Raw genomic sequence first — 14546 nt, 5'->3', positions numbered from 1 at the left:
ATACAATCGTACTTGTGCAACAATAGAGTTATTCCCGCTTTTTAAACTTGCCTGAGAAGCTTTCTTAGCATCTTTCAGATATTCCTTCAACAAAGGAACAGGTGCAAACTTCTCTGTCAGCCCAAATGCATGAGCAAAGTTGACTGCCTCAATTTGTTTTCAACAAAGGAACAGGTGCAAACTTCTCTGTCAGCCCAAATGCATGAGCAAAGTTGACTGCCTCAATTTGTTTTCCACTATTGACCAGGGTTTCTACAACATCTGCATGAAATTGTCACAAAATTTTCAGTTAATCTGAATATGTCACAAACATTTGAAATACCAGAAGACAGTTTACTGTGAAAGAAAAAACAATACAGACAACTTCAACGGATTTGTCAATAAAGATAACAGCTATGCCAGCTTGAGACCATTTTCGTAAGTAAACAGTTCCCCACTCATGAAAGGCCTTATGACACTTTACCATAGCTGATCATCTTCAGGTGCCTTTATTAATATCAACAAAATAACTTACATACAACTTTCTACCTCATAAAAAGATGTCTACCTAGTAGAGGCCACTCAGTATCTGCCTTGCATATGAAATGTTGAGATCTAAAGAAAAGACTACCAACCCCGCCAACTTAGAAACCCGTTCACTGGACTAAACAAAAAACGTTGGGAAGGTTTACTACAGCCAGGATTACCAAAATTTATCTTCAACTCAATTAGCGACAACCAAGTATACTGATAAAATCCACCAGTCCCTCAAAAAAACCAAGCTAGCCATGAATGCCAGAAAAACAACAAAAAACCTATCTACCAAAATGGATGGAAATTTTGCCAGCCTAGCCACTGAGGCTAACATTACAGAACACCAGCCAACCAACCTGGCATTTTTGATTCAAGTCCAAGGGAACGACAGAGTTCAGGTGTCTACCTGCACCGTGCAAATGCAAGAACAAGCTTGCATAAGTCATCTTTATCAAACTCTGACGCAATTCCAAAAGTAGCTAGAAGTTGCAAGAAGGCCTGGGCCTCCAACGAATTGCCATTGGCAACATCTCCTTCAAGGTTTATCTTCGACTTCCATTCATGTGCAATACTTTTGGCTTGCTCCTTTATATTTAAGGGCAGAACTGGATGTTCAACACCCAAAATAGGATCTGCCAAAACAGGTACAAGAGATTCCAGTAATAATGTACAGGTCCGACGTAGAGCCGGGAGCCCAAACTCTTTCTTGTCACTTGACTTTTGTTCAAGAGAATAAAACCCCTCCAAGGACTCCAACACTAACCGTGGTGGGTCAGTTGCAGAGTTTAATGCAGAGGGAACCTAATTGCAAAGCCCTATTTCCAATTGCAAAAGTCATTAAGAATGGGAAGAAAGGATTTAGGGATTATAATATCTGAAAATTTCTATTTTTAAAGTATTATAAAATGAGTTTAGATATTTATATAACAATAATAAGTGGAAATCAGAAAAAGAAACATAAAAGAAAAGAAATTGATTGGAGATAAACTTTTTATAATTTTGTAAATGTTATTGAGTTCCAATGCTCAAACAAAATATTTATAAAAGGTAATTCACTGGTCTGTGGATGAAGCAAGCATTTGGAGGCTAATTCGTGAAGTCTGACAATAAAAGAGGTGAAATTAGAATGAGTAATGATAAGACAGACATCCTTGTATAGAAATTGCAATGAGGTTCTTCTTAAAGGTGACTTAATTGTATCACATTGATTTTGACATGACAACATCGGCAAAATGATATAAAAGTCGTTGCAACTAGTACATCTGTGTTTGGTGCATTAATCACTATATGAGATTGAAGGAATCTGGCGCATTCTCGATCAGAACTATTGCTTGATTGACAACAACATGAGTCTTGTGTTGTACAACAATTGTATAATTGGTGCATTAATCACTGTATGAGATTGAAGGAATCTGGTCACATTCTCAATCAGAACTATTGACAACAGCATGGGCCTTGTGTTGTACAACAATTGTATAATTTGATTGTGAAGGATTTAAGGAGAATTAATGTTGTTTTTTCTGATCCTAGCAAGGATTAGCAAATATACTATTTATTGGTCCCTGTGGTATACATTGTTTGGACCTTGTTTTTTCCCTTAATTGTAAGTGCATAAAAATATTAGATTCATAGGACAGGGTACCATTAATCATGTGATCCAATGATCTTGGACGTTTTTTATTGAATTCTTCAAAACTTATTTCCATTTGATCTTCCAAAATGTGAAGATAGTTTTATTGGTTGGAACAATGCTACAACTTACAAGTTATAATAACAGAGATTCTGTTCTGCATAATGCTTTCCACCTTGCAATCTTTTTGTGGATATGGTTAAGCAATATTCTCTTCGAGTAAAGAATAAATTATTGTGTGTAGAGTCATTGGGTTTACTATAGTAATGATCGTAACATTTTGTAGTCTTTTGTTTGTTGTTATGTGGTTTAGTGGTTGAGACAGTGCATTACCATGTTAATGACCCAAAGACAAACTTAGAGCTCAGAGCCCTCAATTATAAGTTGGTTGAATTTTATGAGATTTATATGCAATATTAATTCAATAATTAAAAAAAAATATAGACTTAAGCACCCTAAATAAACTTCAATTTATACATCTTTAGAATCTCATTTATGCTACATATCTGCATCTTATGTACATTTTCCCATTCCCATGTCGGAATTGTTCCTCAATTTATGCCTTACGGCGTTTCCTTTGCAACATTTGGTGCAAATGCTAGTTACAAAAAATACGAAAGTCTTATCAATAACGTTTGCGTAATAATACAAGTATATCACAGAAAAATAATTTTATCATTTTCCATTTTAAATAAATAAATATAAACTATAAAAAAATATAATAGTCTTATCACAAACGATAAAAACCAAAATCACGCATTTTAACCACCATACACCCAACTATGTTACATTCAAGAACAAGATTAAAGGATACCTTTCAAGAAGAACATTAAAGGATACCCACTACATGGTTCGCTTCCATGTATTTTGTTGTCATATTATAATAATATAAAATTTTCTCTTATTTATCAAAAACTATAATATTTTAACAAAAACTAAACATGATATAATTATTTGTGAAAATTATTTAAGTGGTTTAGTTACTTTTGTTAAATACTTCTCTTGGTATCTGAACAAAGATAATGGTTACGTTAGAAATGGTCTTGATTGAAAGATCCATTTTTGTTGACCTTGGAAAGGTATTGATTGAGAGGTCCTCATAGTGAGAATTTGGAGTAAGGTTTTACATAACCAAAGTGAAGAGCAGAGCATTAAGAATAGTAGAGCATTAAAAATAAAAATATAGAATTATTGAAATTTTATAAAATGTGTTTGGTTGGTAGTGGTATTAATTATATTGGAACTTTATAATGGTTGCAGAGCATTAAGAATAGTAGAGCATTAAAAATAAAAATATAGAATTATTGAATTTTTATAAAATGTGTTTGGTTGGTAGTGGTATTAATTATATTGGAACTTTATAATGGTTATTATGTAATTGGAGATGATAAAAAGATGATTGATATATTTATTTTTAATTTCTTTGTTAATGAGTTAATATTGTGTTTTTTTTTTTAATACGATATATATTTTTTATTTTAATGAGTGTCATTTTTTAATTTTATGAAGAGGAATTTTGACCATAGTGTTTTATATTAAAAAAGTTTTGATTTCATTTTAAGATAATTTTATTAGCACAGTATAATTATTTTATGTTTTTTTAAATCAGATTTAAATGATGCAATATTTGGTGAGATTGTTATTTTTATTATTCAAAATGAAATTTTTAAATACATAAATGAAAAGCTTTGAAAAATCTCATAATATTTAATCTCTACAAATTTAATAATTCAAATTTTCATTCCAACAAATTCTCACAAAAAGATTAGAATCATGAAAATAATATATGGCTAGTAAAAAAAACCACATGCCCGTTACTTACTAAACCCAAAGAGGATTGAACCTATACCTAATAATATATTGCCCAAAACTTCATGGGACTAAACTATATCTCAAAACTATATATAGCCAAACCTTCCAAACTATCTCGTTTACCTCTTACTTTCACCATTATTTTCTTCCATTTGTGGGTATGAGGGATTCAAAGTTGGGTATCTCAACACTTCTTATCAACTCATAAATATTATATAGCATGTCACATTTCCATAAATATTATATAAAATGTCGTATTTTGGGTGGGGCTTCAAGATCGCATGAAAAACAAACACAAATCTCACTTGGATGTAATCAATCTACATGAACTTTCATGCGTGGAATTTTATGTTTAACTTTTTCCTGACATAAACTTTGTTAATACTTAATCCCCACCTTTCACCTCCTCCCTCCTCTCGATGGGTGGACAACTCATTTTTCGAATATTTAGTCATAAGGCCTCAACAGCTCATTTTTGGAATATTTAGTCATAAGGCCGGACCTCATGACACGTAGGGGAACCCTGAAATTATTGACAAAAAGATGGTAATAGTGCCTAGAATATAATTAAATTCCATACTCACTTACTTCATAATGCACTTCGCTACAAATCCCTTTTGGAAGTATATCCCTTGTCCCTCTATTGAACAACATTCAAATGTCCTGGAATATGAAATTAACAATCGAAACCGCCACTTATGTACAACCAAAACTCCTACGACTTTAATAATCGACTATCCCTCTCATCGCATATGATACATTTAACGTTACCGGAAACATACGAAAAAAATTCAAGTATAATGGATGTGACATAGAAGCTCACGTCACAAGTTGATGAAAATTTTGATTAGTTGTAAAGAGTTCTTTTAGATTCTGCGTTCTCAATGATTGCCGTTAGAGGACGTCCATTAAACGATGACGGAGATTTAGAGACGGGATTATTTATTTATTAATTAGTGTGAGTCTGTAATGTTGGTCGACACACGTGAGCAATCTACGTCGCGGATGTGGTGGGCAACTATATTTTGATGAAATGGTCATAGTAATGGCCACCAGGCTGATGAGTTTCTTGAAATAATAATGAATGAGAATAATACAACTTCTATGTTGATGAATGCATGTTGTTGACTTCTTTATATCTTTATTCTTTAAATAGAATTATAATCGCAAATTTAATTAATGATAGTGTTTATAATTTATTAATTATATGGTTTATAATTTATTTGTTTTAGATGTTATATTTTGAAAAATTCAAAGTTTATTTTTTGATCTAGTTTATTTATACGGATTTAATGAAATTATAAGTTTGACAAGTCAACTTTGTACAATTAAAGTGTTCAAAATTTCTCCAAAATAAATCTATATACAATTAAAAATTTAATTTAAACAACACAAATCAAAATCTAACAACTAATCACAAAAAATTTAGCCAAATTCAAATCCAAAATTTATCAAAAATTCAAAAAATTCTTACTTAAAACAAATCAATTTTTTAATTCATTAAATTGCATCCCTCCCATAGCTTATAATTCCCCATATAATTCCTTGGAGTGCACGCTCCCGAAAGATTATAATTACCCATTTGAAAATTTTAGGCGAGAAGTCCTGGTAAGAAATTACTTGGTGGTTGATGCACCGGAGCACTCAAAATTTAACCCCAAAATGAGATAATTGAAGATTTAGTTCCACAGGCACGCATGAGTCATACAATCGAAGGCCTCTCTCATCTTGGACCCTGAACCAAATCTTAGACATTTTGTTCTACTCGAAAACATAATATTTTTTTTTTCAGTTGGGTGGGGCTCATGAAAAACATGTGTCCATATTTCACTGCATATGGGGTATAAAATATATAAAAATAGTAATTATATCTATGTCATTAATATATTTAATTTATATATTAACCAGTAGATTTTAAAGTTGTTAGTCTTTGTTTTATCTATAATATTCAAAAGGTTTACGTGACACCAGCCTTAACATGATTGGATTTTTGTCTATAAAGTTTTGAACTATCAACCTTCACATCAAAGAGTGACTTGATAGTTATTATTTTAAATGCATTTTTCTAGTCTAACTTTATGTTTATATATTTTGTTATATAATTTTATATGAAATTGATGTTAATGCATTTGTTTACTAGATAATCATTTTTCTTATATATATCATTTTAATATAAATTTATTTATCAAAGTTTTTTTAATTTTATTCTATCCATTTTTATTGATTTTATTTTCTATATATTTAAAAGTTTTTAATACATAATAAATTATTAATAATTTTATCTAGTTTTGATAATGAACCACACTAGTTAGTTCAAAAAACATCAACCAAAAATATCTCTTATATAATTTCTACTAAAAGTTTTTTCTAAAACATAATAAAATATTATTATCACTTTTTTAGTTTTTTTAATTTTATTCTATCCATTTTCATTGATGTTATTTTCTATATATTTAAAATTTTTTAATACATAATAATTTATTAATAATTTTATCTGGTTTTGATAATAAACCACACTACTTAGTTTGAAAAACATCAACCAAAAATATCTCTTATATAATTTTTACTTAAAGTTTTTTTTTAAAACATAATAAATTATTATTATCACTTTTTTATTAAATACTAATACTTTAATTAAAAAAAAGCAAATGCTCTTCAAAATAATAATGGATGAAGGATTGGAAGCCAATGTTATCGTAGACAAGATGATAGTATAGGACATGGAGAGGTCGTAGACAAGACGATAGTATACAACATAGAGAGGTCGAGATGATGATAGTATAGGACATATAGAATTTGAGAATTTGGTAATTGATGTTGAGATTTTCTGTTTAAGCAAAATAGGAAAAATCTCAGCTGATGACAACAATAGGGATTCTGTTCCTAGATTAGCTCCAGGTTGTTGGGAGGGAGTTAATGCCTCCTATATTTGATGTGAGGGAGTTATGAGGCTGTTAGATTCTCTATGCTATATAACAGGCAATCATTCGAATGATTTGCTAAGAGAGTGTGAGGATTTCTTGATGTAATCTCCTGATTTTATTAATAAACTCCTGATGCCTATGTTTGGTGGACGTAGCCCAGATTGGTTTGGTGAACCATGTTAAAAGCTGTGTCTTATGTGCTTGCTTAATTTTGCTGTGTGTTTTATTGACTGGCTATGCCTCTGAATTCCAACAATTGGTATTAGAGCATGTTGGAGGTGCTGCCTGGAGCGCTGGCTGTGCTGGAGCACTGAAGGAGTTGTATATTGCTGGAGTGGCTAGTGTTCTGAGACTGCAGCAGAGGTTCAAGCGTGTTGTTGCACTGAGGGAAGAACCCGCGTGTGTGCTGCCGCTGGAGCGGGTGCGTATTTGTTACTGCTACGCGGAAGAGACCTCAAGAAAGGCTGCGTGGAGCCGGTTTTTTAAACTGTTGGTGCGTGGAGCAGATCAGAACAGTGGAGGTATGAATGGTTTGCACATTAGATTCACTGTTTGGTTACAACTTGCACATGATTGCAGCATGGAGCCTGTTCTTTAAATCGCTGGTGCGTATTCTGTTAGCAATTGCCCCATTCCCATATGGTAAACCCGTTGCGTATACCGATGATATTGGTTGCTCCTGCGCTGCCTTTTTTTTTTTTTTGATTGCGGGTTCATAATAAGAGTTGCAGATTTCGTTGGCAGAGAAAGCCAAATGAAAACGCAAGGCACTTAAGAACTTTTGGTAGGCAGAGGTGAACGTGATACTAAGTTAATGCCTGCAGAATAATTTAGCACTAATAGATATTCATAAAATAGTCGTATCATTTCTGCTAAACATTTTGGGTTGGTCTTTATCACAATCTCGTTGCGCGGAGGTATTATTGTTTTTTATGGCAGCGTAAAACCAGTTGATTCAATTTTTAAAAAAATGGCAGTGACAGCATTCATAAGATTGGTTAATTGGTCCAAATAAAAAAAACAACAAGTGTAAACAAGAAAAAAAAATTGTGAAGAGCAAACAAGAAAAAAATTTTGTGAAGTGCAAAAAAGGCAGATTTTTGTTGTGTAAAATCAAAGGCATAGGCAGATTGTTTGTGTAAAATCAAAGGCAAAGGCAATTTTTTTTTATTGCTGGTTGGATATTTGGAGATTACTGTGTTTTTTGCTTATATCTAATGGCGAAAACTCAAAGTGCCCGTTTTGAAATTGAGAAGTTTAATGGCAAGAATAATTTTGAGATCTGGAAGGTGAAGATGCACGATCTGCTGGTTCAACAATGTGTGGCAAAAGAACTGTTGGGGAAAAACAAAAGACCTGCTTCCATGACGGAGGATGAATGGGATGAGATGGACGATAGAGCTCTGAGCGCAATTCGGTTATGTCTGGCGGACGATGTTCTATTCAACATTGTGTCAGAGAAAACCGCCGCAGGCCTGTGGACGAAGCTTGAGAAGCTCTATATGACGAAATCTTTGACAAATCAGATTCTCCTGAAACGACAGCTTCACAGTTTGCGGATGAAAGAAGGTACCTCAATTGTTGATCACCTGAATGTTTTTAATACCTTGTTGGTGCAATTAAACAGTCTAGATGTGAAATTTGATTCAGAGGATAAGGCAATAACACTATTATGTTCTTTGCCTGAATCCTGGGATCACTTTGTTACTTCCATAAGTTTTAGTACATCAGAAATTCTTGAGTTTGACGATGTTGTTGGAGCCTTGTTGGCTGAGGAGACGAGGAAGAGGTCGAATGCAGACACCTCTACATCAGAGGTAATGATGGCCAGAGGTCGCTCACGAGAGAGACACTCCGGGGGAAAGCATAGCGACTCTCGTTCAAAATCCAAAGGAAAGAAGCCCAAGGTGAAGTGCTGGCATTGTGGCAAGGCTGGACATCTAAAAAAGGATTGCTGGAAGCGAAAGCAGGCTGTTAAAGAAGGCTCTTCGACAGAAAGGAAGCCAACACCACAGATACAGGTTCAGTATCTGGTTCAGGTATGAGTGATGAGGTATTGTCAGTTAATATTTCAAAACATGATCAACATTGGTTGTTAGATTCCGGGGCATCTAACCACATGTGTATACATAAAGATTGTTTTAAAACATATAGATCAATTGATGATGGTGTTGTGTACATGGGTAATGATGTAACATGTAATATTGTTGGGATTGGAAGCATACAACTACAAATGTTTGATGGCACAACCAAAATATTAACTGATGTGAGGCATGTACTAGATTTAAGGAAAAATTTGATTTCATTAGGAGCACTTGATTCAAATGGATATAAAACTGTAATTCAAGGTGGAGTTATGAAAATATATAAAGGTATCTTACTAGTGATGAAGGCTAAGAAAGTAGGAAATCTATTTCAGTTAGAAGGTAGAACTGGGTCAGATCATGTGTCTGTGTCTGAACATGACAATAGTTCCATTCACTTATGGCATCAAAGATTGGGGCATATGAGTGAAAGAGGATTGAAAATTTTGGCTGACCGAAAGTTACTTCCTAATCTAAGATCTGGAAAATTGGATTTCTGTAAACATTGTCTGTTTGGTAAACAAAGTAAACAAAATTTTAAAATAGGCAAACATACTAGTAAAGGCATACTTGATTATATCCATTCAGATGTGTGGGGTCCAGCTCCTATAGCTTCATATGGTGGTTCGTCTTATTTTGTATCATTCATTGATGACTTTTCTCGGAAATTTTGGGTCTACATGTTGAAAAAGAAGTCTGATGTTTTTACAGTTTTCAAGCAGTTTAGAGCATTGGTAGAAAACAGCACTGGTAGAACTATAAAATGTTTAAGAACTAACAATAGTGGTGAGTTTTCCTCCAAGGAGTTTGACAGCTATTGCAAGGATGCAGGGATCGAGAGACATAAGACCACGGTTTATACTCCTCAGCAGAATGAAGTTGTTGAACGCATGAACAGGACTCTTCTAGAGAGAGAAAGGCATATGCTGAGTAACGCCGGTTGCCGAAGGAATTGTGGACGGAAGCAGTGGCAACCGCTTGTTATGTGATAAACCGATATCCATCAACGGCAATAGACTGCAAGGTTCCGCAAGAGGTATGGACAGGACACCCTTGTGACTATTCTAAACTCAGAGTGTTTGGTTGTGATGCATATGCTCTAGTGCCTAAACATCAGCGAACTAAATTAGATCCAAAATCGAAAAGGTATGTCTTTGTTGGGTATGGTGATGGAACAAAGGGATTTAGATTGTGGGATCCTACTACCCGCAAAATCATCATCAATAGAGATGTAAAGTTTAATGAATCCTCTCTTGTACAGTTAGATGTAGATAGAAGATTGAAACAGGATGATGTATCTGATTTCGAGCATATTCAGTTTGACAGCATTTCTAATGATAGTCATAACGACCATAGTTCAGATTCTAGTCATGAACAGGTTTTAGATTCAGAACAGGGTTCAGATGGAGGACATGAACAGGTCTCAGATGGCGATCATGAAGAAATTCCTACAGTTGATAGACAACCAACTGTGGAAGCACCAGAAACGTTCTTAAGGAGGTCTACAAGGATCAAACGCCGTCTGAGAAGGTATGATGATCATGTTACTTCAGTTGCTTTGATCGCTAATGATGATGAACCTTTGTGCTATCAGGAAGCTGTAGAAGGTTCAAATAGTGACAAATGGAAAGCAGCCATGAAGGAAGAAACGATGGCCTTAGGTAAGAATGGTACGTGGGATCTGGTTGAACTTCCCAAAGGCAGGAAAACTGTGGGATGCAAGTGGGTGTTCAAGCTGAAACGGGGTGTGAATGATACGGAAGACAGGTACAAAGCTCGGCTGGTTGCAAAAGGGTTTTCTCAGAAAGCTGGCATAGACTTTCATGAGATATTTTCACCAGTGGTTAAAATTGTTTCAATTAGAACTGTGTTAGCATTAGTGGCTTTGTTTGATTCGGAGTTGCAGCAGTTAGATGTTAAGATTGCATTTCTACATGGTGATTTAGATGAGGAAATATATATGGAACAACCGGAAGGGTTTGTTCAGCATCGCAATGCGAAATTTGTCTGCAGGCTCAAGAAGTCATTATATGGCCTGAAGCAGTCGCCTCGGCAGTGGTATAAGAAGTTTGATTCTTTCATGTTGAGTCAGAAATATGTAAGAAGTGAATATGATCATTGTGTTTATTTTAAGCAGTTAAATAATGGCATGTTCATTATCTTAGTGTTATATGTTGATGATATGCTTTTAGCAAGCAAAAGCATTGAAGAAATCAACAGGTTGAAGACTCAAATGGCAAGGACGTTTGATATGAAAGATCTAGGAGTGGCAAGACAGATTTTGGGCATGGAGATTTTCAGAGACAGGAGTAATGGTAAGTTGTGGCTATCACAACAGAAGTATGTTGAAAAAATACTTTTGAGGTTTGGTATGAATAATGTGAAGCCTGTGTCGATCCCTTTAGCTTCCCATTTTAAGCTTTCTTCGATTTTATGTCCTAATACAGATGAAGAAAAGGATTATATGTCTCGAATTCCTTATGCCAATGTAGTAGGATGTTTGATGTATGCGATGGTGTGTACGCGACCAGATATTTCTCATGCAGTTGGGGTTGTCAGTAGGTACATGGCAAATCTGGGTAAAGAACACTGCTCAGCAGTGAAATGGGTGCTTCGATACTTGAGAGGCACAAGTAGTTATTGTATTTCTTACAATAAGAGTAGTGAATTTGTTTGTGGATATGTTGATTCCGATTTTGCAGGTGACTTGGATAAGAGAAGATCAACTTCAGGGTACGTCTTTACTCTTGCAGGTGGAGCTATAAGATGGATGTCAAAGCTACAGAACATTGTTGCTTTGTCTACTACTGAAGTAGAATACATTGTTTCTTCTCATGCTTGCAAAGAGGCGGTTTGGTTGAAAGGTTTGCTTGGTGAGTTTGGTAGCTTACAGGATAACATCAGGTTACTTTGTGACAGTCAAAGTGCAATACATTTGGCTAAGAATCCGGCCTATCATAGTAAATCAAAGCATATTCCAATCAAGTATCATTTTGTAAGACAGGTTATCACTGAAAGGGGAGTTTCTCTTGAAAAGGTGCATACAAAGGAGAACTGTGCAGACATGTTCACGAAACCAGTTTTGTTGGAGAAGCTACGCTGGTGTTTGGCTTCTCTTGGCTTGCAGAAAAGATAAAATAATAATAACAGGGCATCAGACGAATTGTTGTCAAGGTGGAGATTGTTGAGATTTTCTGTTTAAGAAAAATAGGAAAAATCTCAGCTGATGACAACAATAGGGATTCAGTTCCTAGATTAGCTCCAGGTTGTTGGGAGGGAGTTAATGCCTCCTATATTTGATGTGAGGGAGTTATGAGGCTGTTAGATTCTCTATGCTATATAACAGGCAATCATTCGGATGATTTGCTAAGAGAGTGTGAGGATTTCTTGATGTAATCTCCTGATTTTATTAATAAACTCCTGATGCCTATGTTTGGTGGACGTAGCCCAGATTGGTTGGGTGAACCACGTTAAAAGCTGTGTCTTATGTGCTTGCTTAATTTTGCTGTGTGTTTTATTGACTGGCTGTGCCTCTGAATTCCAACAATTGAATAGGACTATTTTCTGGCCTATTGCAAGCTATGTTGTCATTTTAGTTTTGGGTGAAAGTAGTTTTTTATATTCCTTTTAAATTTGATAAGTGTTATGAAAGTTGCAAAGGTGGGGTCTTTAATTTTAAATAAATTTAGTGATGATCATAATTATAATATTTGAATTTTGACTTTTTAAATATATTAATATTAAATTAGGTGTAAAATGTAAACTCATGTTCATAATAATGGGTTTAAATTATAAGAGCTTAAGTCTGTATGTAAATGATGTAAATATTTATGTAGAATCTATTCACATTTTAATAACACTCTAAAATTTTGAAATATATTCAATGTCACTTTATTTTTTATTTATAAATATAATTGTGTTTTATCTTATTTCTGTAAAATTATATCAATAATTTTAAATTTTTGAAATTTTAAGATATTAAAAAATTTCAAAATTTGTACTCTAATTCCATTTTCGATGAGCTAAACATCATTGTTTTTGTCTATTATGCAAACGATGTTTTAATTTTATTTGGGAGTATTTTCTACTTTCATGACAAAGATAGGTTTTTTCTAATCTGAAAATATTTTTCAATTTCAAATGTTATTTCCACTTTTCTAGATAAATTTTAACTTTCAATCAATAAAATTACAATTTTTCCCCAAACTTATGTTTCTAGTTCAAGTCACTTAGAAACTTTCACTACACAAAAGATTGGTGTCATCCAAAGTGAAATCTAATATTTAATCCACACGTGTTGTTTTCAAAGCACTAATCTCATTAAAAAAATCGAACACGTAAAAAACAAACATGGAAAATCATGCAAAATAAAATTTCAATAAACCCAAAAAAATATAAAGAGGATGTCAGTCACGTATGAGATTATGCAATTGAGATATTTTTAAACATTTGTGAGATTTAAGAATGATGGACAATAAGCTCATTAAAACTTTATGACATTAAACAAAATTTTCACCATGTTAGGTATGATTACCTAAAATTGTTCTTCATTGATTAAAGAAAACAATGTTGCATTTTACTTGGAGTTATTGTCAACTAACATATCAGTTTCAAGTCTTATGTGTGTTTTTCATTAGTACTTTCTTGCTTAGAAGTGATTTTCATAAAATTAGTAAATATTCCTCCCCAGAAAACTTCCCTGAGAACATCATAACTTCTCATAGAAAACTTAAGAGGAAAATTGAGACTGAATCTTCTAAAAGAATTGAAGTAATCATTTTAGATAAAAAGATTGAAGATACTAATATAAAGATAAAGGTTTCAAAACAGTGATAACTATCTCAAAATCTCGACCTATGGGCGATAAAAGAGAATTTTTTTTCAAATGACGAAGTTTTACGTAAACCGACTGAAATATCTACAAATTTTGAGGAAGATTACCAAGAAATTGTGTCACTACGTAATCATGATAGAAGAAATTTTGATGACTTAGTTTATCCAAACATCAGGACGTTAAGGTTTCATTATGTAGCAATCACGGTACCTCTATTTCCATGCTTTGAATCCATTGGATGGATTATTGACCATGATTATCAAGATGAAAGGGTTATTAAGAATGAAAATAGATAAGTTATAGCCTAATTGAAGGCTGTACATACAAAAAAATATTATGACTTTCTTGAACTTGTGCAAGGCGTAAATGAAGATTTTGTAAAATAGCTTTCATGATGAAATGGTTTCAAAAAATTTATGTCAGGCTAGTGGATTAAAGATAAAATGTTCATTGAAAAGAATGGTGTATCTATAACAGGACCCGTCTTAGAGAACGGTAAAAATATGCCATTCCTTTCATGTGTAGGCTTTATTAAAGGTAAAATTGTATACATTTTAAGGATGTCTCGATACTAATGAAACATGGAGTGGTTACCAAGGATTTCTATTTAACTGGGGTCATTTTCACACAAGATGCGAAGAGAACTATTGAAAAAAATGTTCAGTAAAAAAATAAGGGTCTTTCTTTTCATGTGATCTTATACATATTAGGTATTGTGTGTACACATAAAAAGGTCTTTCTTTTCATGT

General features: G+C 33.5%; 1 pseudogene; it reads right to left on the bottom strand.

Moving 5' to 3' along the window:
- LOC149146000 (FRIGIDA-like protein 3) overlaps positions 1-14546 on the bottom strand; it is a 54151-nt pseudogene that overhangs the window by 861 nt on the left and 38744 nt on the right.

Source organism: Pinus tabuliformis, chromosome X (assembly GCF_031772625.1).
Source record: "Pinus tabuliformis cultivar Carrire ecotype Pingquan chromosome X, CPIR1, whole genome shotgun sequence".
Taxonomy (NCBI): domain Eukaryota; kingdom Viridiplantae; phylum Streptophyta; class Pinopsida; order Pinales; family Pinaceae; genus Pinus; species Pinus tabuliformis.
This window is presented reverse-complemented; position numbering and strand designations above follow the sequence as displayed.